This window comes from Kryptolebias marmoratus, linkage group LG4 (assembly GCF_001649575.2).
Source record: "Kryptolebias marmoratus isolate JLee-2015 linkage group LG4, ASM164957v2, whole genome shotgun sequence".
In the NCBI taxonomy this organism is placed as follows: domain Eukaryota; kingdom Metazoa; phylum Chordata; class Actinopteri; order Cyprinodontiformes; family Rivulidae; genus Kryptolebias; species Kryptolebias marmoratus.
Genome location: NC_051433.1, coordinates 26056744 through 26081609, shown reverse-complemented (window position 1 = coordinate 26081609; position 24866 = coordinate 26056744). Strand labels below are relative to the sequence as shown.

Genomic DNA, 24866 nt, shown 5'->3' with positions numbered 1-24866 from the left:
ACTCAGCAATTTATTGTGCCTAATGAGAGGCGCAGAATCACATTTGGGTGCTTTACTTAGGTGAGATCAGTGCACTGCTACATGTTCATGTTGTGGGAAGCTTCTTTATTTCTGTGATAGAGGTTTAGGTAGAGATATCGGCCTATCACAGATATGTATATTTCATTCTGTTCTTCATTTATATACCATATATATATGATTATATATGTTTGTGCTTGCGTCTGTGTGTGCTGAGAACTGTAAGAACAAATAATCCTTCATTAGCACCCTCAATAAAATGCTTAGCACCCCCTTAGCACCTGCAGAAAAAAATCTCTGGAGCCGCCACTGCTCTCAGGTTTGTGCACTGCAGCGTCACCCAGGCGTCACGCTGGTTCCTTAAAGGGGCAGCGGCGTTATTTTCTGTTCATAGACTTTTAATCAGCTATTTATTCCTATTTATGTCAGATTTTAACATGGGCAACTATTTATTCTTGTTTATGTTAGATTTTAACATGGGTTACACTTACTATGTGCTACTCATTTAGATGTCAGCTTCACTACAGAATAGTCCTGTCTGATCAAATGTTCATTTTCTTACCTGCTAAAAGTAATTTTCTAACCTGCTAAAAGTAATTTTCTGCCCTGCAATCTTCAATTTTCTGCGATATTGTGCCTAACCTTTTAATTTCAGTTGCAAAAACTACCATAGGTTCTTGTTTAGAAGAGTACGAGATTCATACTTTTCATCTTTAACAGCCTTTTATATATATATATATATATATTCTGTTTTGCTTTTTATAAATTTGCGTATCAGATTTCATATGAAAACATTATTTTCCTGTGACCTAGGATAGCATTTTACATCTGTCTTTAAGTGAAATCCAACCAGTATCAGCAATTCAGTAATATTACAAAAGATTTAAAAACATGTAACATGATTTCTTTCAGTACTTGTTGACTGTGATTCATTTATTTCTAAAGGCTCAATTTCCATTTAAGAAGAATTGAAAGTAATTGCTGATCAAATCTGTTTCTGTTTTTATTTAGATTTATTTCTTCTATCTTTAAGGCAAAAAGGTGTAAAGTTCGGACCACGCACCTTTTCTTTGTCTGAAAGTGTAAAGGTTAACCTCCAAGTATGTGTAATTTCTATTGGTCGAATGCCCACTTAAAGACCTGCCTTCTTTTAAGAACAGCAGTCGTGATTGGACTATCTAGATAGAAATGTACACCCTCGGGTTTTGTATAAAAGCCCAAGGCGCGCTCTCCCTGCTCGCTTCCTGTTTGTTTTCCTCTTGTCTCCTTCTCCTTTCTGCTTGACTCCTGTCTTTGTTTTTTTAACTTCATGCGTTTTATTTTGTGAGTGTTGTGTTTTTCCGTTTTGCCGCCTTCATCATATTAGGAATGATAAGATAAACCCGTTTACATCGATCCAGGAACGTGCATGTGTATGGGAGGAGAATTCTACCATAAGTCGAGAGCGCACATATTCGGTTTCCAAGCAGGATTTCATTTCTTGCTTTCAAAACTTTTAACACTTGCACTCAAAACTTCTGCTCTCTTTCAAATATTCTCTTTTCTCTCTCAAATGTTTGTGTTTGTACAAAGATTTCCTCCTCACACGCAAAACTTCTCTCTCTCTCACGGATCGGATCTGCGCTTGCGGATTTTTTCTGCTCTCTCGTGGAGCTGAGCACCGTCGCCTAGCAACTGTTCCAGCCAATAGAATGACAGTGTTCCTCTGGGCTGGGGGAGACTCTTCTAGGGTGCGTTTCTTCATTTATAAACTCATCTAAAGCTAAAGAAATGACGAAACCCCAATTAGTACAATTAGCTGAGAAAGTAGATCAGCTCCAGTTCAAAAAAAAAAAATTAATGAATCTGTATGCAGCTTTACAAATACATTTGTTTTTCAAAAACAGCAGACATTACCAGAAACAGAAAAGCTGATGGATCCAACAAAGCCTGGAGATGAGGCTGAAGGAGAATTAATGGACAGACACCAGGTCCTGTATTTTCTCCATATCTTGAAAACAAAGGGGAAAATGTATATCAATAAGTTAATAACTATGCATTAATTTCATTAAACAAAATCCCAGCAATTATTCCCACCAGAAAATAAATATTATACATGCTAAAATAATCAAAAGAATATTGGAAGCACCTAACAGATAATAAATACATCTGACAAGTTGCTTACCAATGTGACACTAATTAGCTAATCAGTTACCTTTATTTAAAGCGCAGCTCAGCACATTTAACAATAACTTACGCAATTCAGTTTGAGTTAGCTTTATTTTAAAATAAGGAGGTCTCCATGTATCTGTAAAATATCTGGTTGGAGGTTAAACTGTGTCCTACTGACTGACACATTTTCTTCAATAAGTTTTGACTGAAATAGAAGTTACTACACAGAAGACTGGGAATCAGCTGTTGTTGTCTTTTAGACAATCAGATGTCAAAAATAACATTTTAATAATATTTTANTTTTAATTGCTCTATAAAACATTTATTTGTATGAAGACAAAATGCTCATATGCAGCTTTAATCAGTTGGTTTGATCTGGGATAGAAAAAACTAAGCAGCCTAGAAACAGACCACAGCTTCACTGAAACTTAGCTTTGAGTCAGTTTGTAGCTCCTGATGCGACAGGATCAGATTATAAACCAGCAACAGCTGAAATTTCCCAACAGAAACCTAAACACAGATTCTCTTCTTTCATTAAATAGATGGAGGTCACTGTTCTGTGTGAACGCAGTAATACACAGCACCAGTTCAATCACAAAGCTACACTGATGCTAGCAAGCCGTATTGTTTATGCTAATAGCTTTATATCATTTTACAGTAAACTACTGAACACTCTCTGCTGCTAAATAAACACTTCTGAAAATGGTATAGATTTATCTTGATTCTAGAGAACAGCTAAACTCACCTTAAGGATGGCTTGAATCAGTCATGCTATAGCTAATTAGCATCAGCTGGGCAGCAGCACACCGACCCTGCAAGGATAAGCGGTTTAGACGATGAAGGGATGGATGAAATATAACTTATTGACTTATAACCACTGGTGGATTTAACCACAATTACTACAAAAAAACACAAAAAAGGGAGGTGAATTAACTGAGAAAACTCAGTTCTGCTGTAAATATTTGAGAGAGAAAAGAGATCATTTGAAAGAGAGCAGAAATTTTGAGAGAGAGAAAAGAGAATATTTGAAAGAGAGCAGAAGTTTTGAGAGCAAGCGTTAAAAGATTTAAAAGCAAAAGATGAAATCCTGCTTGGAAATCAAATATGTGCGCTCTCGACTTATGTGCGACATGAATGTATCGGTAAGGCAGCTTTAAATTTCTGCAATTTAAAAGGAAAATTCTAATTGCACCGGATTTTACCTCACTGTATCGATTAAATTCAACATTACATGACATTCAACATGAATGAAAAAAATAAAACAAATTAAAGCTGCAAGCAGCGTTGGGCGGCCCTTGCAGCTCAGCGCCGCTCTGGCCTTGCAACCGCGGGAGCTCTGGCGACCGCTGTCTACGCTCTTGCGCCTTTCCTGCACCGTCCACTAGGTGGCATTTTCAGCAAATGTCCCAAATTGCCTTCAGTCCGGATCAGTACCAGTCCTGTGCCATGCTGTGAAGTTTGACCTTCCTATGTCAAACGGTTGAAGAGTTAGAGCACATGGGCTCTTGTGACCTTGACCTTTGACCTTGTGAACTTGAAGTTAAAAAGGCTGATACTTGACCCATGGGGAGTCGCGTTGTAATGTCTGACCTACCTACTTTGCACCGTTTCAGAGTTACAGTCACCCAAAAATCCTTAGTGGGCGGGGCTTAAGTGTTGTCATTAAATTACCACACTAACGTGTGCAACAGTGCTCACTGGTGATGCACAAAAAATATCATGCAGATCGGATGAGGTATCAGGGAGATATAACTCTTCGACTATTATAGGGGGCGCACTGGAGTCAAACTCCAGTATAATCCTATTGGCCTCTTCAGAGGTTAACACAGGTCATTCATATCCAGTTTGGTGCAAATCGGATAATGCATGTGTGATTTAGAGCCAACTGTATGCAAATGGCGAGTGATTGGCGTTCGCCATTCTGTCACGCCCACGTTATTCAGGCACCAGTCAATGTTGAGACAGGGACTATGCATCACGTTGTTCTGTCATCCGACACAGGCTTAAATTTGTATGAGTGAAAGAGAAGAAAGGACAACCTCCTAATGGAAAACAGGTTACTTCCTGTTGAAAGGGGACAGGGCTACAGTGATGTCACAAATTGACCATGTTAATGTGATAAGTACTAGTCTGTTATGACACACAGAAAGTTTCATTAATCTATGACCTTGTATGTTGAAGTTATTACACCGTGATGTTTCATGGCGAATGGTCATATTTTGAGGTTTGGCCACACCCACATGCATTGCTGTAGCTTTTGACAACTTTTGACCTTCAATGTCTCAAGACTGAGCTGAGTGATTCTGAAGCCTGTATGTCAAAAGCTGTAGGAGGAGTTCGATCAAATGTGAGGGCTGTAATCACCGAAAATGGGGTAAAAATCCGACCTTTGATCCAAGATGGCCAACTTCCTGTGATGTTTGAACCATGGCTCCAAGAGACTTTTTCGTACATTCTGTCAAGGTGCACATGTGTACCGAATTCCATGATCGTCAGGGAAACTATGGCTTGGGGCTGCTTCTTTAAAGATTTCTAGGGGGCGCTGTAGAGGAATTAGGCCACGCCCACACATGATTTCTTTTGGGGGGTGGACTAGGATGAACTGTATTGAGTTTGGTGCAGCTCAACTGAACCAACCAAGTTATATCATTTTGAAATTTATGGCGAGAAGGCGAACTTTGAGGCCTGGCTCCCTATACATTATAGGGCATACCTCCAAGAGACTTTTTTTTTGATTTGGCGTGTTCTACCTACATACCAAGTTTTAGATGTCTACGATGTACGGTTTGTCCTATCTGACGTTAGGGGGCAGTTTGGCCACGCCTATTTCTGATTCCATTAAAATACTAAAATTTCTCACGGGGGAGAATTTAGGGTAAAGTTTGGGGACTTTTTGAATATGTTTAGACCCCCAAATTAGCATTTCTATGTGGACAAGAAAAATAATTAAAGCTGCAAGCAGCGTTGGGTGGCCCTCGCAGCTCAGCGCCGCTCCGGCTTTGTGACCGCGGGAGGTCAAGCGACCGTCGCCTACGCTCTTGCCTCGTTCCCACACTGTCCATTAGGTGGCGCTTTTGGCAATGGTTACAATTCGCCTTTGGTCCAGATCAGTACGAGTCCAGCAGCACGTCTTAAAATTTTAGCAGAGGTCCGACCTTCCAAACAGGAGCTATCGTCACTTCCTGTCTTTTGGCGAACGACTGGCGAGTACTTACAGTAGGCTTTTGACCATGTCATGTGTGGTTATCAAGAGTTAGTGGATACGGTTTCAATCTTTTATCATACATAGGGAGAAACAGGCAGGAATCACACACTAATTTTTTGTACAATCTGCTAGGGCTCAGAATATGTGTTGGGGATCACTCTCAGCTACTACCAATCTAAAGTTTAGGTCAATATCTATAAAACTGACCAAGTTATAGATAGTTTTGTATTGGCTAATGTTGATTTGCTGTGGCAGCCAGCATAATTTGAGTTAACTTCAAAAAATAATGATGTCCATCCAATCGCTAATTTTTTGCAAGTTTCAATTAAGTTTGTCCACTGGTTCACGAAATATTTTGCTAACAGACAGACACAAGCAAAAACAATATCACCCACCACCACTTTCTGGCAGCAGGTGAGAATTAGCACAGCTGTAATAGTTCAGTGCGGGAATAAGGATAAACTGTTACACATTCAGTTAGCACAGAGAGGAGCTGCACAGTTTGATTAAACCTGTTCGCTTCCGCATGAAACGGTTTGTTTAGTTTGTTTCTGTTTTCTCAGTCGAACAGCAGCTGTGACTGCCTAAAGTATTTCAAAGAGGGATATTTAAAATTTTAATTCACATAGACCTGCACAATCTGGAGGTTTTTTTTTTTTATCAATGAATGTGTAGACAATAATAAAAAAAAAAAATCATCCCTCTAACAAAGGTTTGGGGTTTTTCTTTGTCTTAACATGTAGAAATGCCAATAAATGTCAATTTATTACAGAGCTTTAATTTTATATTGAAAAAGCTCGTTCTTAAGTTTAGCATTAATATGCAGTAATTAATTGTACTAATTGTATTAGAAGAAAAATGCTGTGTCGATGATTAATGTTGCAAACTCCTGGTTAGGAGAAATTGCAGCGGACTGTAGAGTTTGTTTTCAGTCACTCAGTTAATTTTAGAATAAAAACAAACAAAAGGGTAAAGCTCTAATTAAGAAATGTGATGGAAATTTGCCTTTTTAAATAAAAAATTAAAACCAAAAACAAAACGAAAACATGTTTTTATTTCAAATAATCCCTGAAATCCTAAATCATGAAGGTCTATTATCGAGTATAATCTTAGGCTGATGTGTCAAACAGCTTCCTCTAAACACAGGAAAGTGGTGCACTCCTGCCCCCTGCAGCCCAAAGGCAGGAAGTGCGCATAAATACAAAGGCAAAACAAGCACATGCATGTAAAAAGTATAAATGTAAAATAAAAAGTATTAAACATACACTGAACAAAAATATAGTTTTCATGAGCTGAACTCAAAGATCTAAGACTTTTTCTATTTACACTATAATTGTCTCAAATATTGTTCACAAATTTGTGTAAGTCTGTGTTAGTGAGCACTTCTCTTTTGCCGAGAAAATCCATCCACTTCTCAGGTGTGGCATATCAAGATGCTGATTAAACAGCATGATTATTTTATTATTACAACATAGATGTCCTCCTTCCTGATGTGGCAGTCTTGTGACTCTACAAAAAGAACATGCAGTTCCTAGAAGTATATTGGAAAATTCATGTAATGAAACAGTTTTTTACAGAACAGTATTAAGTCATACTGTAAACATGTAAGTAATGAACAAAACCATTACCTGTTGTCCTTTCTGAATCTTTGAACTATGGGGGACACAATGAATCTACTTAAGTTGGGCTGAAAGAATTGAACCCCCAACCCTGTGACGAAGAGCTGACCCCTCAGAACTGGTTTTAACCCAAGTGTTTAGAAAGAAAATATCAGAAATGAAAATAAAAATAAATGCATGAAATGAAATACATGCTGGTTCACTGCAATCATCATCAATATCAATCTGTAGCTTGTGAGCCAAGAAGGAATAAAAGTGTTATTTGGTTGCAGGAGATCCTGAAGATCTTTATGTGTAGTGTGCTGCCAAGCCAGCAAAGTTTTAAAGGGGTAGTTTGGTCATTTTTGACCAAAGTTCTGCCAAATAATCCCCAATAGTTAGGACATTATCAGTCATAGATGCAGACTTCTGCCTTTCTCCACACTCTGTGCTCTGACTGATTTTGCAGCTTATAAGATAATAACTACTGGTAACTATGTGACAGAACATCTCTTCATCAGTGACCAAACTATCCTTTAAAGGTTGATTTTCAAAACATTTAACAATGCGTTAGGCACATTTTAGCTGTTCGCTAAAAATGAAAGTATTTTTCCTGTAAAGGTGGCCTCCAACTCCTTTAGAAGTACTTCAGTGCTCTCTCTGTCTTTTCAAATTTTCCATGAACTTGTGTTGTTCAAAATAAACCAGGGCATTAGAGATTGGAAAGGCTCTGGCAGTAAGGTTAATGGGATGACACAGATGGTCTGAGCCTCCTGTGGTCACATGTGGGCAAATTCACCGCTCTCCTCAGGCAAGGCAGAGCCCTCAGAATGGAAAGGCGGTCATTTTCAAGCAGCGGAAACGTTTTCTTTCCATGAATAAGCTAACAGCCACCCAGGATATGACATATGTCTGTCCACGAAAGAGATGTCTGGATGTGTCTGAATCTGTTACAGGTTTTTAGTTTTGCAAGGTAATAAAGTCTCTGTCAAGTGTGTAGAGCTGAATGAGAGTATAATCTGAACTCTGGTTGGATGAACTGAGTATGAGTGATAATGTTTTTGCTTGTGTGTGTGTGTGTGTGTGTGTGTGTGTGTGTGTGTGTGTGTGTGTGTGTGTGTGTGTGTGTGTGTGTGTGTGTGTGTGTGTGTGTGTGTCTGTTAGCACAACATCCCATGAACCACTGGATGAATTTTAATGAAAGATGCAGAAAATACTAATTGAATGCACCTCTGCAACTGATTAACTTTTGGAGTCAACTCGATTCAAGATTGCTGCCATAGTCTAGTGACCTTAAAAACCACAAAAATGTCCACAACTCAGTCAATTTTACAGATATTGACCTAAAATTTAGAGTGGTGGTAGCTGAGACTGATCCCCAACACATATTTTGAGCACTAGCAGATTGTGTAAGATCTTTGTTTAAAATATTGTCATTAGTTATTTGCAGTCAACTCCATCTGTCTGTTAGCAAGAGATCTCATGATCCACAGGATGGATTTTATTGAAACTAATTCGAAATCAGTCAGATATCACTGAGGAGCATCACAGGGCCTGCAAAGAATCGAAAAAGAAAAGTAATTACTAGATGTACATCTACAATTGATTATCGTTTGGAGTCAGTCGAGTTTAAGAGGCCCGCCACAGCTAATCAAGATTAGACAACACAAAAATAGATATAACTCAGTCAGTTTTGCAGATATTGAACTCAACTTTCATGTGGTAGTAGCTGAGTCATTCACAACAAATACTCTAACTGCAACTTCTGGCAATATTGGATGAAATTATGCTTAACAATATTTTTAAAACAAGCTCAAGACATTTCTCAACAAAAGATGTTCTTAGACAAATTCTAAAATGAAAGGAGGCGGGCAATATGCAGTCTTATAATTAGTTACCATTGAAATATTCAAGTCAAAAATCTCCTGATTTTCTTCTTGTCACATTCAGCCTTCATATATTGTACATAATGTAGGAGTAAACATGTTGTGTGACAGAAATAACTGCATGTGAAACTCAGTGGCCATCAGGAGGTGTGCATGGTTAAACGAAGCATTAAGTCAAACAGTTTGTGTTAAGGGTTTCACGTTGTTAAGGTGTTTAGTGTTTTGTGGTTTAAAGCAAACAAACAGATCAGTTTTTCCAGATAATAAATTTTTTAACATTTATACTTTATTCATCTAAAGAAAGGGCACAGCTTTAAAAAACAACAAACAAACAAAATCAGGATTATTATTTCTTGTGTTTAGTATTATATATTAGATGATCTTTAGTATCTATTTTTGTACATTGTATTATCAGTGACTGCTGGAGATAGGCACCAGCTCTCTTCGACCTGGGAAGGAGAAGCGGGTAAAGAAAAAGGATGGATGGATGATCAGTAGCATCATCGCATCACATTTCAGGGAATGAGGAAGTTCCTTAATTATAGGCAAAAAAGACATTTCACTAAAAGGTACACCCAATCCAGTTAATTGTTCTGCAGAATAGAAAGTCAGGTTGGGTTCCACAATATGTGGGTTCAGTCCTTTTACAAAGCTTCAGCAAGCTGCCTTGGAATTTGTTACTTAAACCCTTCACAGTTCGGTCGACTGAGGAGTTCATGGCTGACTCAGTGACTTAAAGATGCCCAGGTCCTGTGGTTGCTAAACAGGCCCAAAAAATCACCCCTCCACCACCATGCTTCACAGTTAATATGACATGTTTGTGCTGATATGTTGTTTGTTTTTCTTCAAACATGGTGCTGTATGTGATGGGTAGACATCTCTACTCTGGTCTCATCCAGCTCCTTTTGGAATATGACCGTATGGTTCTGTAAATAACTCAACATCTACTCATCTTGTTATCACATCACATTTGCATAGACAAAAGATGCACATCTTGAGTTTTATTTCATTTTGCCAGTTTAATCAGTACAGAATCCCATGAAACACTAATCAAAACTGGATTTTCAGTTGCTGTTGAACAAAAGTAGGACTAATTCGAAATCAGTCAGATATCACTGAGGAGCATCACAGGGCCTGCAAAGAATCGAAAAAGAAAAGTTACCTTGCAGAATCATAGAAGCGCCTCTGACTCATATTGACAGCTTTCCTCCCACTGAGGTTGTAAACTGGTCAATGTGTCAGCTGGCAGAGAAGTGCAGTGAATATCAACCAGGAAACTCTGGGGCCGGCAGAGTGATAGCTGAACAGATGCAAGCCTAATGAGAGTGAGACTGGTGGGAGTGGATTGATTATTATGTTTTTTTTTTCAATTGGATCAATTTAGACAAGCAACCGGCTATAGAGGAAAAACTTACTTATATTTTTCTATACATTTAGTATACACAGTCATGAGAAAAAGAAAGTCCAACCTCTCAACTGTATAGTTTATTGTATAGAAACTGATCTGGTCTTTACCAGGCTCTAAAATTATTTAACCTCAAGTACAGAAAAACACACAACACATCCCACCTTGTCATTATTTATTAAACAAAAAAGAAAAGCTCCATGTTAAATGAATCTTTTCTGCTTCCACTGGATTTAAGAGGTTCCGTTTCAACCAGGAGCTGCTGATTAAATGCATTGATTGACTGATCATCATCATCATCAGTGTGAGCACCTCTAGAAAAGCATGAGTTTTGTCAGTTTGCTGCTCTGAAGCATATAGGTGTGTGTTAACACAATGCCAAGTCGAGAAGACATCAGCAATGACCTTAGAGAAGCAACTGTTGCTGTCCATCGATCTGGGAAGGGTTTCAGGATTTGGGTTTTCTTTGAGTTTTTTTTAGGGTTATTGTTTTTTCGTTTCTGGTTAATTTGTGTTCAGTTTGGGTTTATTGTTTCTTTTATTTTGTAATTTGGTTGTCTTCATGTTTAGTCTCATTTTAGTTCAGTTTTTGCTCCTAGTGTTTTTGTATTCCTGTCATCATTCACTTCTCCTCAGTTTATCACTTGTTTGCCTGCCACGCCCATCTTTACCTGCCCCATGGTTGTAATCACTCACCTGTGCCCACTTCTCCTAATTTCCTGCAGCCTTTAAAACCTGGTCAACCCCCTTCACTTACTCATGGTTCGATGTTGCTTCATGCGCTGTCTGCTTCTTTTCATGTCTTGCCTCTCATGTTTACGTTTTGGACTTTTGTTAGTGTTTTTTGGTTTTGTTTTGGCTGCCAGATCAGCTTTTGTTTTTTTTTTTGTTTTTATTTTTTCATTTTAAATAAATTAGGTTTTTTTTTCCTCCTGAAGCTCATCATTGGGTTCGCCTCACTCTCCACCACACCCAACAAAGCGTCCTTCATTTGACGGAGAAAAAGATTATTCACAAGTGGACAATTGGTGACAGCTGCCAATTTTCTGAACTTTTATGGCTTTTTTGTTGCAGGAGACAACCTCTTCTCTCTCAAAACAACATGGCAGCAGTTTTTGGCAACAGCCAAACACAGCATATCAGCACAAACATCTCACAACAACTGTCAGCACGGTGGTGGAGGTGTGTTGATTTGGGCTTCTTTTGCAGCTACAGGACCTGGGCTTCTTGTAGTCATTGAACCGACACTGAACTCCTCTGTAGACCAAAGGATTCTAAAGTCAAATGTGAGGCCATCTGTCTGACAGCTGAAGCTTGGACCAAACTGGGTCGTGAAGCAACAGAACTATGATCCAAACACAGCAGCTAATCTACAACAGAATGGCTGAAAAAGAAAAGAATCAAGCTGCTGCAACAATCCAGTTAAAGCCAGAACCTCAATCTGAATAAAATGCTGTATTGGGACCTTTAAGAGAGCTGAGCAGAAACAAATGTCAAACAAACCTCAATGAAGTGAAGCAATGCTGGAAAGAAGAGTGGGCCAAAATTCATCCACAACCACGTGAGAGACTGATACAGAAAACAACCACTGAGTTATTGCTTTTAGTTTTTGCTCAGTTAGAGTTTCTTTCTTTTTTCACAATTTAATAACTTTTGTATTTTCTTAATTTTGTATCTTTTTTTAGTCGGTTGTTTTTCTCTGTTGCTGCAACAAATAAATTTTCCCCACTGGGATGATTACACCTACTGTACCTGACTGTTTGTATGTCTCTTAAATGCAATGAAAACAGCAGAAATAGACACAGCTTTTTCTCTTTGGCTGCATTTTTGTTTAATAAATACTGCCAGGGTGGAATCTGTTGTGTAGCTTTATAAATTTGAGGTTAAACTTGAAAAAAATTGTAGAACCTGGTAAAGACCCAATTATTTTTTATGTCCTGATATATAAAATTGTAGCATTGAAAGAGGGTGGATGTGCAACTTATATTATCAATAATTTGGCAAACAAAAAAACCTGCTCTGCATTTTTCCTATTCAGTTTATTATTTTTTTCCGGAATAAAACTCGGAATTTGTTGAATATATAAAAGGAATTCACTGCATTTCGTGCTTGCTTGACTTTTATTGCCACGAGGAGGCACTGTACCTCAAACACACACTGCAATGCACATTAACTGTGACTCCAATGCAATTATCCTGTGAGACAAACTGGAAAATGAGCTGCATTGAACTCCTCTCTTATTCTATAAGAATGTGAAATGGAGTAAAACTTAAAACGAGAAGAGACTGAGAAAGCAGAGTTTCTAATTTACCTGCTACCAAAAAGGGAGGCAGAAGATTATAATTTTGTCCGTGTCTGTTTGTCAGCAAAATATCTCATGAACATAGGAACACATTCTAATAAAACTTGCAGAAAGTAACCTCACTAATAGGGAAGGAGCCTGAGGTAATGAGTAGATATAGTCGGGATCACCACAGTGCACAGCGAAGGTTCTGAAACCAATCTCCTTGAGAGGTGCTGGACCTTATTTCACTCTGGAGTTGCCCATGGTGAGAGGCGCTAGGCTGATGTGGGGCTACTTAGAGTACCCTGATTTTGAGCCTGTGCATTGGAGTTTTACCCGGTAGACAAGAGGGCAGCTTCCCTGCACCTTCGAGTGGAGGAATGGGCTCTGACTGTTGTTTGTGCCTATGCGCCACACTGTAGCTCAGAGTACCCAGTCTTCTTGGAGTCCTTAGTGGGGGTGCTGGAAGGTGCTCCAGCTGGGGACTCCATCATTCTGATGGAGGACGTCAGTGTCCACATGTGTAAGAACAGTCTAACCTGGAAGGGTGTGATTTGGAGGTATGGCCTCACTGATTTGAACCCGAGTGGAGTTCTGTTATTGGACTTCTGTGCTCGTCACAGTTTGTCCATAACAAATACCATGTTCAAACATAAGAGTGTCCATAAGTGCACATGGTATCAGGACACCCTAGGGCGCAGATCGATGATAGACTTTGTAGTTATGTCATCTGACCTGAGTAGAGCTGTCAATTGATGACAGACAAATGCTGGAAAGACCCGATAGACCCAAATGTGTAATGAGGGTTTACTGGGAATGCCTGGCAGAAGAATCCATCAGAAACCTGTCAGAGTTTCAACTTCCTCCCAGCTGAGGCGGGGGACATTGAGTCCAAGTGGGCCATGTTCCTTGCCTCCATTGTCGAGGCGGTTGCCCTGACCTCTGGCTGCACGATTGTTGGTGCCTCTTGTGGCGACCATCCTGGAAGCCAGTGGTGGACACTCCAGATGAGGGAGGCCGTCAAGCTGAACAAGGAATCCTATCAGGCTTTGTTAGCTAGTGGGACTTCAGAGGCAGCTGAGGGGTATTGGTGGGCCAAGTGAGCTGCTGCCAAGCCTATTGCTAATGCAAAGGCTTGGGTCTGGGAGGAGTTTGGTGAGGCCTTGGAAAGAGAGTCTTGATCAGCTTCAAGAAGATTTTGGCAAACCATCAGGCGGCTTGTTTAAACTTTAGCATTAACTGTTAGAGTCATCCCTATTTGTTTAGTAGCAAAGTCACAATCTGTGTTTTTCTTTGCTTTTTCTGTTTTTGAGTTCTTTCCTGTTTTTGTTTTCATTGTGATGTTCAGTTGCTCGTTGTGTCTTACTGTGTTTCTCCCTTGTGTCTCCCAGTTCCTCCCTCAGTAAATTTCCACTCATCTGCCACGCCCATCTACACCTGTTCCTGTTTCCATTAGTCACAGCTGCAGCTACTCTTCTGATCTTTAGTTTTTGTGATAGATCAATGAATGTTAGAAGTTAAACAGAAAACTGTCATATCCCTATAAGTCATTATTAACAGGGCTGATGTACATGTTTGGATGAGGGCTCTTGTGTTTCAGAGCCTCGCTGTCTGAGCTGTGGAGCTGAGGGAGCCTCTGCGTCAATGCTTGAGTGTGTCGGGCATAAAGAAGCAATGTACCCCGGAGAAAAGGGCTGTCTGTGCCCCAGCACCATGCAGCTATACGATCGAGGCACACATCCATGACCTCTGCACTGTTAGCCCTCCCTTTGGGGCAGAACGACTGAAACTAAAAAAATATTTCCAAAGATGATCTGTCACCAAGATGTAACGTGCCATTACAAAACATTGTTTAAATGACATGCTGCATAGATTGTCTTTACAAAAAGTAAAAAGAAAAGAGCACAGATGATGTACCGGCTGATCAGTCTGTAACTTTCTGGCCTGTATTTGACACACTGTGTTTTTGTTTTTACATGAAACCAGTGAGGCAGCAAGAGGAGGGCAGAAAATTGGATTTAATATCTGAGGTTTTTAGTGTTGCTTCAAACATTTATCATGTGGTTGTAAGTTCACTGATCTCTGAAATCTGTTGGAGTTTCAGCAGAGCAGGACCTTTCCTGTGGCCACAAGCCTTCATGCTCAATAGGTGCACACATTAAGGCCTATTTATTCCCCTCTTGGACAAAATGGGTTTTGACTTTAGATATTAGATTCTCTGATGAACCTATCTGAATCTCCTGTGGTTGTGTAACAGAGTGGAAACCTTATGAAAAACCTCCAAATTGGATGGAAACAAAAGCTGTAAGGTCTTTCTTTAGGTGATGACAGTGCAAATAGAAATTAGGTTTTCTGAAATACTGTGGTTTTCTGCTGTCAGGACTAAAACATCCTAATGTTGTTTTTTTCTCCCTATTTTTATTTGTAATTTACGATTTGGGGTCAGCATGTTTGTGTTTTTTTTAAGAAAAAATTTAAAAATAATAATATTGATCCACTGGAGTCTTGTCTCATGGTTTTCACATTGCTGGCACCTTTACCTCCCATAGTACAACTTAACAGAACCTTTATATCCAAATCTACCAACAGATTGTCTTGTGGCTCTTTTTTCCTGCAAATTTGATGAAATATTTGTTTAAAAAGCAAAGCTTACGTATACCAGTTGTGTGCGGACACAGCCATTTACTGATTTTTGTTATCCTTACTGCAGCATGTGTTGTTTACTCAACAAATCTATAAATCTGAGTATATTTCCAATGATGTAAGTGACCTGAATTAATGACACAACACATAATTGCTGCTTTGATCCAAAGATTTATAACAAAGGCCTAAAAATTGTGTAAAGAATATGTTTACAGCTTACATTTAGTTGTATCTCACTACATCTTCCCATGTGAACACAAACTTAAGGTTGTAGATCATCATTCAGTTCACTTCAGATTATTTATTACCTTCGCCAAGGAGGTGATGTTTTCAGCAGCGCCTGTTTGTTAGTCTGTCTGTATTTGTACAAGAATACTCAGAAAATTGTGAATTGATTTTCATGAAATTTTCAGGAAATGTCAAACATGGTTCAAAGAACAAATTATTAAGTTTTGGGTGGTGAGCTGGTCAAAGTTCAAGGTCAAAGGTCAAGGTCATAGGTAACCCCTGTGTTACAAATTTCTCTATGCTCCTACATGTGACCCTTTTGTTACCTTCACCAAGGAAGTTATGTTTTCAGTTGTGTTCGTTGATCACATAAAAACTAATGAAAATATTTGGATAAACCTTTCAGGAAATGTTGGGGTTGTCACAAAAAACATGGGATTACATTTCAGTGGTTATCCAGATCATGATCTGGATTGCATTATTTTCTAATCACCCTTTGGCCTAGGTGTAGGTTTGTGTTCTCTGGATGTCTCTAGTTGTGTTATATTTCTGTAAAATAGTAAAACTTTTTTATTTCAAATTTTTTTTGTTCTATAAAGGTTTTACATAAAAAACAGGAAGTTCATTAATGTGTTTGAAGATGTTGCAAGAAAAGGTAGTTTGATGTAAATAATTATTTGTTTTTTTTCCCAATGACTCAAATAAAACTTTAAACTGAACTTGAGGTTGTAGAACATTAGATTTACTTCAGATTATTTGAATTGAATTGAATTGATATTGATTTGCACAAGGCTAATTCACAACGAAGGTCACACAATCCACTTCTAGCTAAATATAGTTCAGTTCATTCAAATTGTTTACTTTAAGACAATCACAGTCTAACTCTGTTTAACTCATTCTGAATGAATACAGTTTAATCAAAGCCAATTCAGTGACAGTCTGTCAAATTCAGTTGAATCACTATACAAATAACATCAACACATTATTCTGAAACAACACATTAGTTTGATGAAATTGCAGTTTATAAAAACATGTCCAGCTAAGAAAAGTCTTATTTTGTTCTGATTAAATGATCAGCACTTTTACTTCTTATCTAATTCTTCATCTTCATCTGGGTTCCACAAAGTGCTTTACAATATTTCTCATTAATTCATCGATTCACAAAAACACACACAAGTTCATATTTCTATCCGGATTGATTTTCATTTGTTTCAGTAGCCAAACTGAAACCCTAACTATTATTGATGCTGACCATACCCCAAAAATGAGATTTGACCCTATTAAGGCGGGGCTTTTGTCTTCGAGGACCACTGATTCTGACAAAGTAGGTATTATCTGCATGCAGCAGAGGGTAAAAGTGTGATAATGTTTTTGCCTGTGTCATGAACCACTGGATGAGTTTTATTGAAAATCTCAGAAAGTAACTACTGAATGAACATCTACAACTGAATACCTTTTGGAGTCACCCCAATTTAGGATGGCCACCACAGCTAATCAATATTAGCCAACACAAAAATGAAATTGAGCTCATTCTGGTGGTAGTAGATGAGCGTCCTCAACACATTCTCTGGAGATCTCACAGTATCGCATGAGGTCACGCATAACATCATTTACCAGGTTTGACCAAAATGACTAACTCCCTCATTTCTCATCAAGAGACGATAATAGTCTGAAACTCAGGCATCAAAAGGGAGAAGGGGATAATTTTTTAATTCTTTTGTGTTTTTCTTTAAATTTAGTCCCCACAGTCAGTGGAAGTCAATAAAAGAGCTGAAGATAATCTCAATTTTCCAGCTATTACAGCAATGATTTTAAAGATGACCATATTCTGAAACTTGCACTTCCAGTTTTTGTTGTGGATCAAAACTTTGACGTTTGGGAGGTTTTAACCATATTACTCCTGTGGGGTCAAGATGCTCTTGGTGTCACTGCCAGTTATTGTTTTAATGACCAGATGTGGGCAGCAATCATGAAGTTCAGGATGTCACAGTTGGTTTCCTGTGCAGCTGTGAAGAAGCTGCGCTGCTGCCGTAACTATCAGAACTAACCAGGCAGTTTCACACCCAAAGTAACACCAGTACTACCACCTGTGCATCTTAATATATCGTCAGGTCAACTGAAGAAAAACATATAGTACAGTTCTAAGGGAGCAATTCAGATAGGTCATTTGAATCAGTTTAGTTATCGAGCACCATTTCACAACAAAAGTCATCTCAGGGCACTCTACAAAAGAAAAAAACAAGTTCAAACCAATAATCTAATTCAGCTCCAGATTTAAATCCAACTAGTCAACAGATTGTGTCAATCTTCACTTCGTCTCAGTCCCCCATCCTGAGCAGCATGGAGACAACAGTGGAAAGGAATGATTTCTGTCACGACGAGGCCTGAGCGTGGCGAACCCAAGACGCAGACTCATTTTTCAAAAAAACAAAAACTGATTTAATAAAACAACAAAACTAGAAAACAACAAGCTGACGTGGCAGCAAAACAAACTTCTAACAAAAGATCCAGGTATTAACAGAGGCGGGACAAGGTAAGATGAAACAAGGCAAGGCAATACTAAGAGCGACAGGAACAAACATCTAACAAGCAACAACAACAACAACAATGATCCAGCGGGGTGGTGGAGAAAATGACCAGGTTATATGCACAGGGGATAATATGGGAAGTGGGCACAGGTGAGTGATTACAATGACATACAGGTGGAGATGGGCGTGGCAGACCTAACAGGAAAAGTACTGGGGAGGTGGAGAGTGACAGGGCATGAGCAGGAAAACTAAACTGAAACAAGACAATAATCAAAAACAACAAACTGAAAATACCAGACTATGACAGATTTCATTTTAACAAGAAAAAAACCTCCAGCACATTTTTTATCCAAAGAGACACATAAGGAACTGGGACTGCTGTGGAGGGCTGGGTCAGCAGGCTGAACTCAATTTTGCCACATACAAGTTTATTGTTAGCTATAAATATAATTTTCATTAGCTGTTATGAGTATACTTTGTAACAGTACAATAAAAATCTGAACCAGCCACATTAAGAATTTAAATTTCACATAAATAATGAATTAATTAAAATCTTTTGTAATTTTTTTACATGTTTTGCAGCATTTAAAACATTAGCATTAAATTACCAACTATAAATAGTTATTTGCATGTATTTCTCTTTTCTTCAGTGATAGAAATTAAGCTTTTATTGGGTTTGAACATGTGACCTGAGGTCATGTTTTAGTCCTGAGGTAGATGTGGAGAACACCTGCAGGTGATGCTCAGTGACAGGGAGTTGGTGTCTTGGTTTGCTGCCTTCTCAAGTATGGAAAGTTCTGCTCTCCTTGCTCTCTTTGCTCTGAGGACATAGTAACACAGCAGAGTTCAACAAACACTGTTTGATAAACTCCTCATCAGTAAACAGCTCACTCTTTTTTCTTTTTTCTGTTTTGTGAAATATCACAGAATAGGCGATTCCTGGAACTGTAAATCTTGGTACAAATGTCTCCATGCTTTTTATAGCCTATAGTTACAGTTAAAATAATTTTTACAGCTTAGGTAAAAAAAAAAATTCAGTGGCACTTTTACAAAGATACCAAGCTTTGGCTTCTACTCCAAAGGGTTAAAGAACAGCATCTCATTTAATTTGAGTATGCTTTTGCCAGGCGTTTTTAGGTGGAGTTTAAAGAGGTTAACAGCAAAGCTTCTGCTGTATTTATCTGTTTAGTCTGATGCTGCTGATTTAATTTACAATTCCTAAATACAGCTTTTGTTCTCTACAAGCTAAGCTCACTGCTTTGGTGTTGATTTCAGTAAAAACGCTTCATCCATCCATCTTCATTTACCCACTTCTCCTTTCTGGGTCACGGGGAGCTGGTGTCTATCTCCAGCAGTCACTGTGCGAGAGGCGGGGGACACCCTGGACAGGTCGCAAGTCCATCACAGGGACACATAGAGACAAACGAGACAAACAACCATTCATACTGTCACTCACACCTAGGAACAAATTAGAGGTACCAGTGAACCTAACATGCGTGTTTTTGGTATGTGGGTGGAAACCAGAGTAAACCCACATGTGCACAGGGAGAACATGTGAACTCCACCCAGAAAGGCCCCAGGCCTGGAGGTGGTCCTGCGATGTTCTTGCTGAGAGGCGACAGCTCTAACCACTTCACCACCGTGCCGCCTACATTCTGTATCAGTTTTTCTTTTGTTTTTGTTCGTGTGCTGACATGACGATAACTCCCAAATGTCTCACAAACACCAGTGCAGGTGGAGAGCGCACACTGAGGCTGAAGCAGTAAACGCCCACTGGCCTTCAAAATAGAGGCACTGAAAAACCCAGTTTCAAAATAAAGGCTGATATTTTTGGGTTTGCTTCCATTATGATTTAGATAGGATTTCTAGTTTTTCCATTGACCCACTGCGGGCTGGCTGAAGACAGCTAATGTGGCCCACGAGCCATAAAATGCCCATGTGTGCTGTAGCAGAACCAGAACCAGGCTCAGAATAAGCAGCCATCTGCCTCAACCGGCTGGGGATTGAGAGACAGGAAAGAGACACTGACAAATACAAATAATGAGCAAAGTCATGTCAAAATAGATCCGCTTTGTAGATTTCTCATTCTCATCACTCAATTTCTTTGTTGATTTTAACAATTCTGCAAAGGTGGAAGAACATGCACTATAACATTCTTGACAAATCAAAAATATGGTTCCTTTTTCTCTTTTTGTCCATGACACTTGAAACTTTAAACTTTCAAGACAGCATTTTAGCCTTAGTAAATAGTGACACACATGAGTGGTCACGTGGTCGGTGGAACAAATGCAGAGAGAGTAACAGTCATGTCTTGGCCAACAGATAGCAAAGGGAGGGAGGTGAGGAAAAAGGATCAGACAGGATGCTGCAGGTCTCCTCTGACTCTCTTCAAAACCACTGTAAATCACTTGGAAGGGCCCAGTTTATCATTTCACACCAGACCGTGGAGCGTAGGGAGGAAAATTGTTTTGGATGTGACTGGTTTGCATAAGCAGATGAGAAAACTGGCAGCAATGAGAAAAAACAGATAAAGTAGGATTCTTTCCAAGGTTGAGTGCAACGTGCAGTGCTTTATTGCACAATACTATACAGCTAATCAGTTATTGTGGGTAGAATTAATATAATGAGATAAGGCTAATGCAGCAAGGTATGAAAGCTCAGTTAGAAATTTTCACCAAGACTTATTCGGATTTGATTCCTGGGTTGTGTGGACATCTTTTTAAAAAACTGCCAAAAGTTGATTTTGTGGAAGCAATGGTTATTGAAACATGTCAAACTATGATAATTTTTGTCTTGGTCATCCTGAGCTTTAATAGGCTTCCTTACATCTGAGCAGTGACTTTTCTATTCAAAACTGGAAGTGTGTTTTTTTAAGTTGTCATATCTCCCATATAAAACATTACAGAAAAATGAAAACCTACACGTGACTATAGGAGCCCACTGCCGCTCACATTTCAAGAATTTTTTTAATAAAACATATTGACTGTTTGTCTGAGGGTTGGCAAATTGGTGACTATAAAGCAAAAGCTAGCTAATAGCTAAAAGTAGTAAAATGCTAGCTAAAAATAGTAAAAACCAAGCTAGGTCCTGAAAGTAGCTAAAGTGCTGTTAAATTTAGAGAACATTAGCTTTTAACTTTTAATATTACTGCTAATACTATTAATGCTAATACTGTTAATTAGTATTAACAGTATTAGCATTAACATTAATAGATTTAACAAAAGCATTAGTTGAAATAGCATTAAAAGAAAACATCTTTGAAATAGTATATGTAGCATTACCAGTTACAGTAGTAGTACAATCAGTAGCAGAATTAACATAAGCAGTAGTAGCATTAGCAGTAGTCATATTAACAGAAGTATGCTTAAATAGATTTTAAAAAGAACAATGTTTTTGAAGGATTTAAATGTTGAGATTTCAATGTTCTTTTAGGAAACTTTTTTCATAAACAAAGTTAGATATTTTGAAAAGTATAAAATTTAACAAAACAAAGGTCATATCACCCTTCTTATAAACAAGCTGGACGTTTTGGTTAAAATTACAGGAAGTATGCCAAAGTGGGTGCCCAAAAAATTATGGAAAAAACAAACAAACAAAAAACAACCCTCCCTCTGGAAAATAACAGTGTGAAAGTTGAATCAGCATTTACACTATAAATCAGGACATTTTTAAATAGTTTACTACCATAACATACTGGCTTTATTTATAAGACACTTTAAACAACCCCAGGAGCAAAGTGCTGCACGTAACATAAGTCACAAGACCTAAGAATAACCTAAAAAACAAAGTAAACTATGATAAACACAATTAAAACACAAATCAAATAAACTGAAGAGTCAACATCTCAGATGTATTAAACAGAGTTTGGTATAATTTATACTTTATGACATCACTTTAACTTAATTGTGTTTTTTTTAAGCAGTTGCATTAATACTCAAACATGTCTTGACTTTGATCTGATTAAACTGAAAGCAACAGACTGCTTGGCTTTTAGTACAATAGCATCTGATGTAATTAGGATAATTGACAATATTTCACTTGAGTTTAAAATTGTTTAACTATCCCCGCATGAGCAAATGGGAGATAAATGGCTTTCCAAACACAAATGTCAAGAAACATTTACACACAGAACTTAAAAATACAAAAGGTAGCATAAATAATATACACAAGGTCAACAGCAGTTGTCATTTTGCTGCTTCCAAAAGACAACCAGTATTACAAGGTCACAGTCCAGGAAACAGAAAACTGTAACAGAAAAATGCATTTTCCAACTTTAGAGAAAGGCATATTTACCACATCTTGTATCATGTGCTCCTAAATGTAATACCTTTCCTTGTCGTCACTGAGATAATCTGATCAGCTGCTTTTAGTTCTCTCAAAAACCAGGATGAAGCTCAGAGGAGATCAGGCGTTTTCAGCAGTGACTCCTAAACTTTGGAACAACCTGCCCTCTGACATGAGACAGGCATCTTCACTTTCACTTTTTGAATCTCTTTTAAAAACACATCTGTTTTCACTGGCTTTTAAAACAGTTTGAGTTGCTGTTTTTCTGATACTTTTACTAAGCTTGTGTTCTGTATGTTACGTAAAATTTCAGAGTTTATTTTTATTATTTTATTCTTTCTTTTATGTTATGATGGTTGGTGTAAATTGTGAAGCACTTTAGTGAATTGCTGTTATTTTTAAATATGCTATACAGTCAAATTTGACATTGACATTTAAAGATGAAAGTCACTCTCATTTTGTTTGTTGTACTCTAAAAGACAGCCCTAATACAGTCATAGGAAAAAGAGAATCTATCGTCTTTCCTTGGTTCTTTTTACAGCTGTTCTGTTCAGCTGCTGTTTGAGATCACAGTTCTATTGCATCATGACGCGGTTAGGTCCAAGCTTCAGCTGTCAGACAAATGGGCTCTATTTGACTTCAGAATCCTTTTGTCATGAACGGGGTTGAAGGAGGCAAACCCTGAGCGCAGACTCATGTTGATAAAAAAAACTAATTTATTTAGAAAAAAAGAGGCAAACCCAAAAACAAAGGCTGACGTGGCAGCAAAACCTAAACTAAATACAAAAAACATTAACTAACTAAACTAAACCTGAACAGACCTGAGACTAAAGATGAAACACTGGGAGACAAGAAGGCACGAGCAAACAGAACAGCACATCAGGGAGACAAGAGGATGACAATGAACCAGCAGAGAGGTAGAGAATGTGACCGGGTATTAAAGGCAGAGGGTGATTAGTGGAAGTGGGCACAGGTGAGATTATTATGGAGCTAGAGGCAGGTGTAGATGGGTGAGAAAAGGGAAGAGAGAGAGAGTGACTGAGGAGAAGTGAATGGTGGCTGAGGCACAGGGAAGAGACAAATAACACAAACAATAAACTCTTACTGAAACATGAAGACAAAACATAATTCAAAAACTCAGATCCTAACACCTTTGGTCTACAGAGGAGTTCATGATCAACTCAGTGACTGCAAGGTGTCCAGATCCTGGCAAAATAAGTCCAAACCATCATGCCTCCATTACTGTGCTGACAGTTGGTACGAGGTGTTCGTGTGGATATGCTGTATTTGGGTTTTGCCAAATATGGTGTTGTGCTTCATGGTTAACCTTCTCTGTGTTGGTCTCATCTGTCCAAAATACATTGTTTCAGAAGTCTTGTGATTTAGTCAGATGAAACTTTATAAACCTAAGTCATGCTGCCATGTACTTTCTAGAGAGAAGAGACGTTGTCCTGCAACCCTTCCAGACAAGCCATACTGTACAGTCTTTTTAATTGTCCTGTTTGTTTTGGGGTTTTATAGTGTTTTGTTAGTATATTTAGTATTTCTGTATCTTGTTTTTCAGTATGTTTCAGTTACCTTGTTTATTTCTGCCAGCGTTTTCTGTTCTTAGCAATCAGTGTTGCTGATACTTGTTTAGTCTGGCACTTTTAGGATTTGTATTCTATGTCCCCAGCCACTGTTACACACACTTGCTGTTCATCTGTAATCATCTCCACTGCATTCACTCTGTAATCAACTCTTCCCTGATATAATGTGCTTAGTTTCTCAGTCAGTTGTTAGATTGTTGTTAGATCTGCGTACATCAGTCCTGTTCTTGTTCTGGTTTTATTTTGAGTTTCAGATATTTTTGGAACTTTAAACCTGTTTGTTTGTTTGGTAATGAAATATTTGTTGCTTGCACTGTTTTGTAGTAATGGAACTCTTAAACCTAAAGCTAAAAAATGTACTGAAGCTCAGAAATCATGTGATAGATTACAAATTAAATATATTTTCTAACACAATTGACTGGAAAGATTCAGACTCCAAATTATTTGGAAATGTCTTTGTCTTTTAACCCTTCCCAGATTGATGGGCAGCAACAGTTGCTTCTCTCAAGTCACTGCTGATGTCTTCCCATCTTGGGATTGCCTTAACACATATCTTGTCAAGATTTCCGTTTGTTTTGGGTGTGTTTTCTGTTGGTTCCACTAATCATCTCGCTCCAGAGTTATGGCTGAGTAGGCATTCCCGGGGCGGTGCCACAAGCTGTCAGCAATTCTTACTGATTGCTCCTTACCAAACTTAAGGCTGTACAATTCTTTGTTGGATCAATTTGGTCATACAACCTTTACTGCCTTTTTTGAGTAACTAGTACTTATGTGTTTACTTACCTGTGTTTTTTTATAGAAGTTACCCTGGTTTCTTGAGTGAAGGTGTGGCGACTGAAACTTCTCCAGCTGGCTCTCTCTGACAACCATCAAATCCAGCTCAGCCTGAACTTCCCCGACCTGTCCACTCTCCTCATATGCTCAGTCAGGAAACCCCACCTGGATCCTGGAGATCCTCTTCTGGACCCAACAGGAGATCCTGGTAATCCCCTCCTCTGAACCTACAAGGAAAGACACCAAGTGTGAGAACCCAAACTTAACCTTTAA

General features: G+C 38.5%; 2 long non-coding RNA genes across 2 annotated transcripts in view; one reads left to right on the top strand and one right to left on the bottom strand.

Annotated features, from left to right (window-relative positions):
- LOC119616993 overlaps positions 1 to 24866 on the top strand; it is a 32167-nt gene that overhangs the window by 7191 nt on the left and 110 nt on the right. Inside the window, exon 2 of the long non-coding RNA XR_005233124.1 lies at positions 24619 to 24841. This is a non-coding gene — a long non-coding RNA (uncharacterized LOC119616993). The remainder of the gene's footprint in view (positions 1 to 24618; positions 24842 to 24866) is intronic.
- On the bottom strand, positions 1875 to 24732 carry LOC112450870. The gene is made up of 3 exons (XR_005233123.1): positions 24603 to 24732; positions 2915 to 2981; positions 1875 to 2008 (listed from the first exon to the last, which is right to left on the bottom strand). It is a non-coding gene; the product is annotated as an uncharacterized LOC112450870 (long non-coding RNA).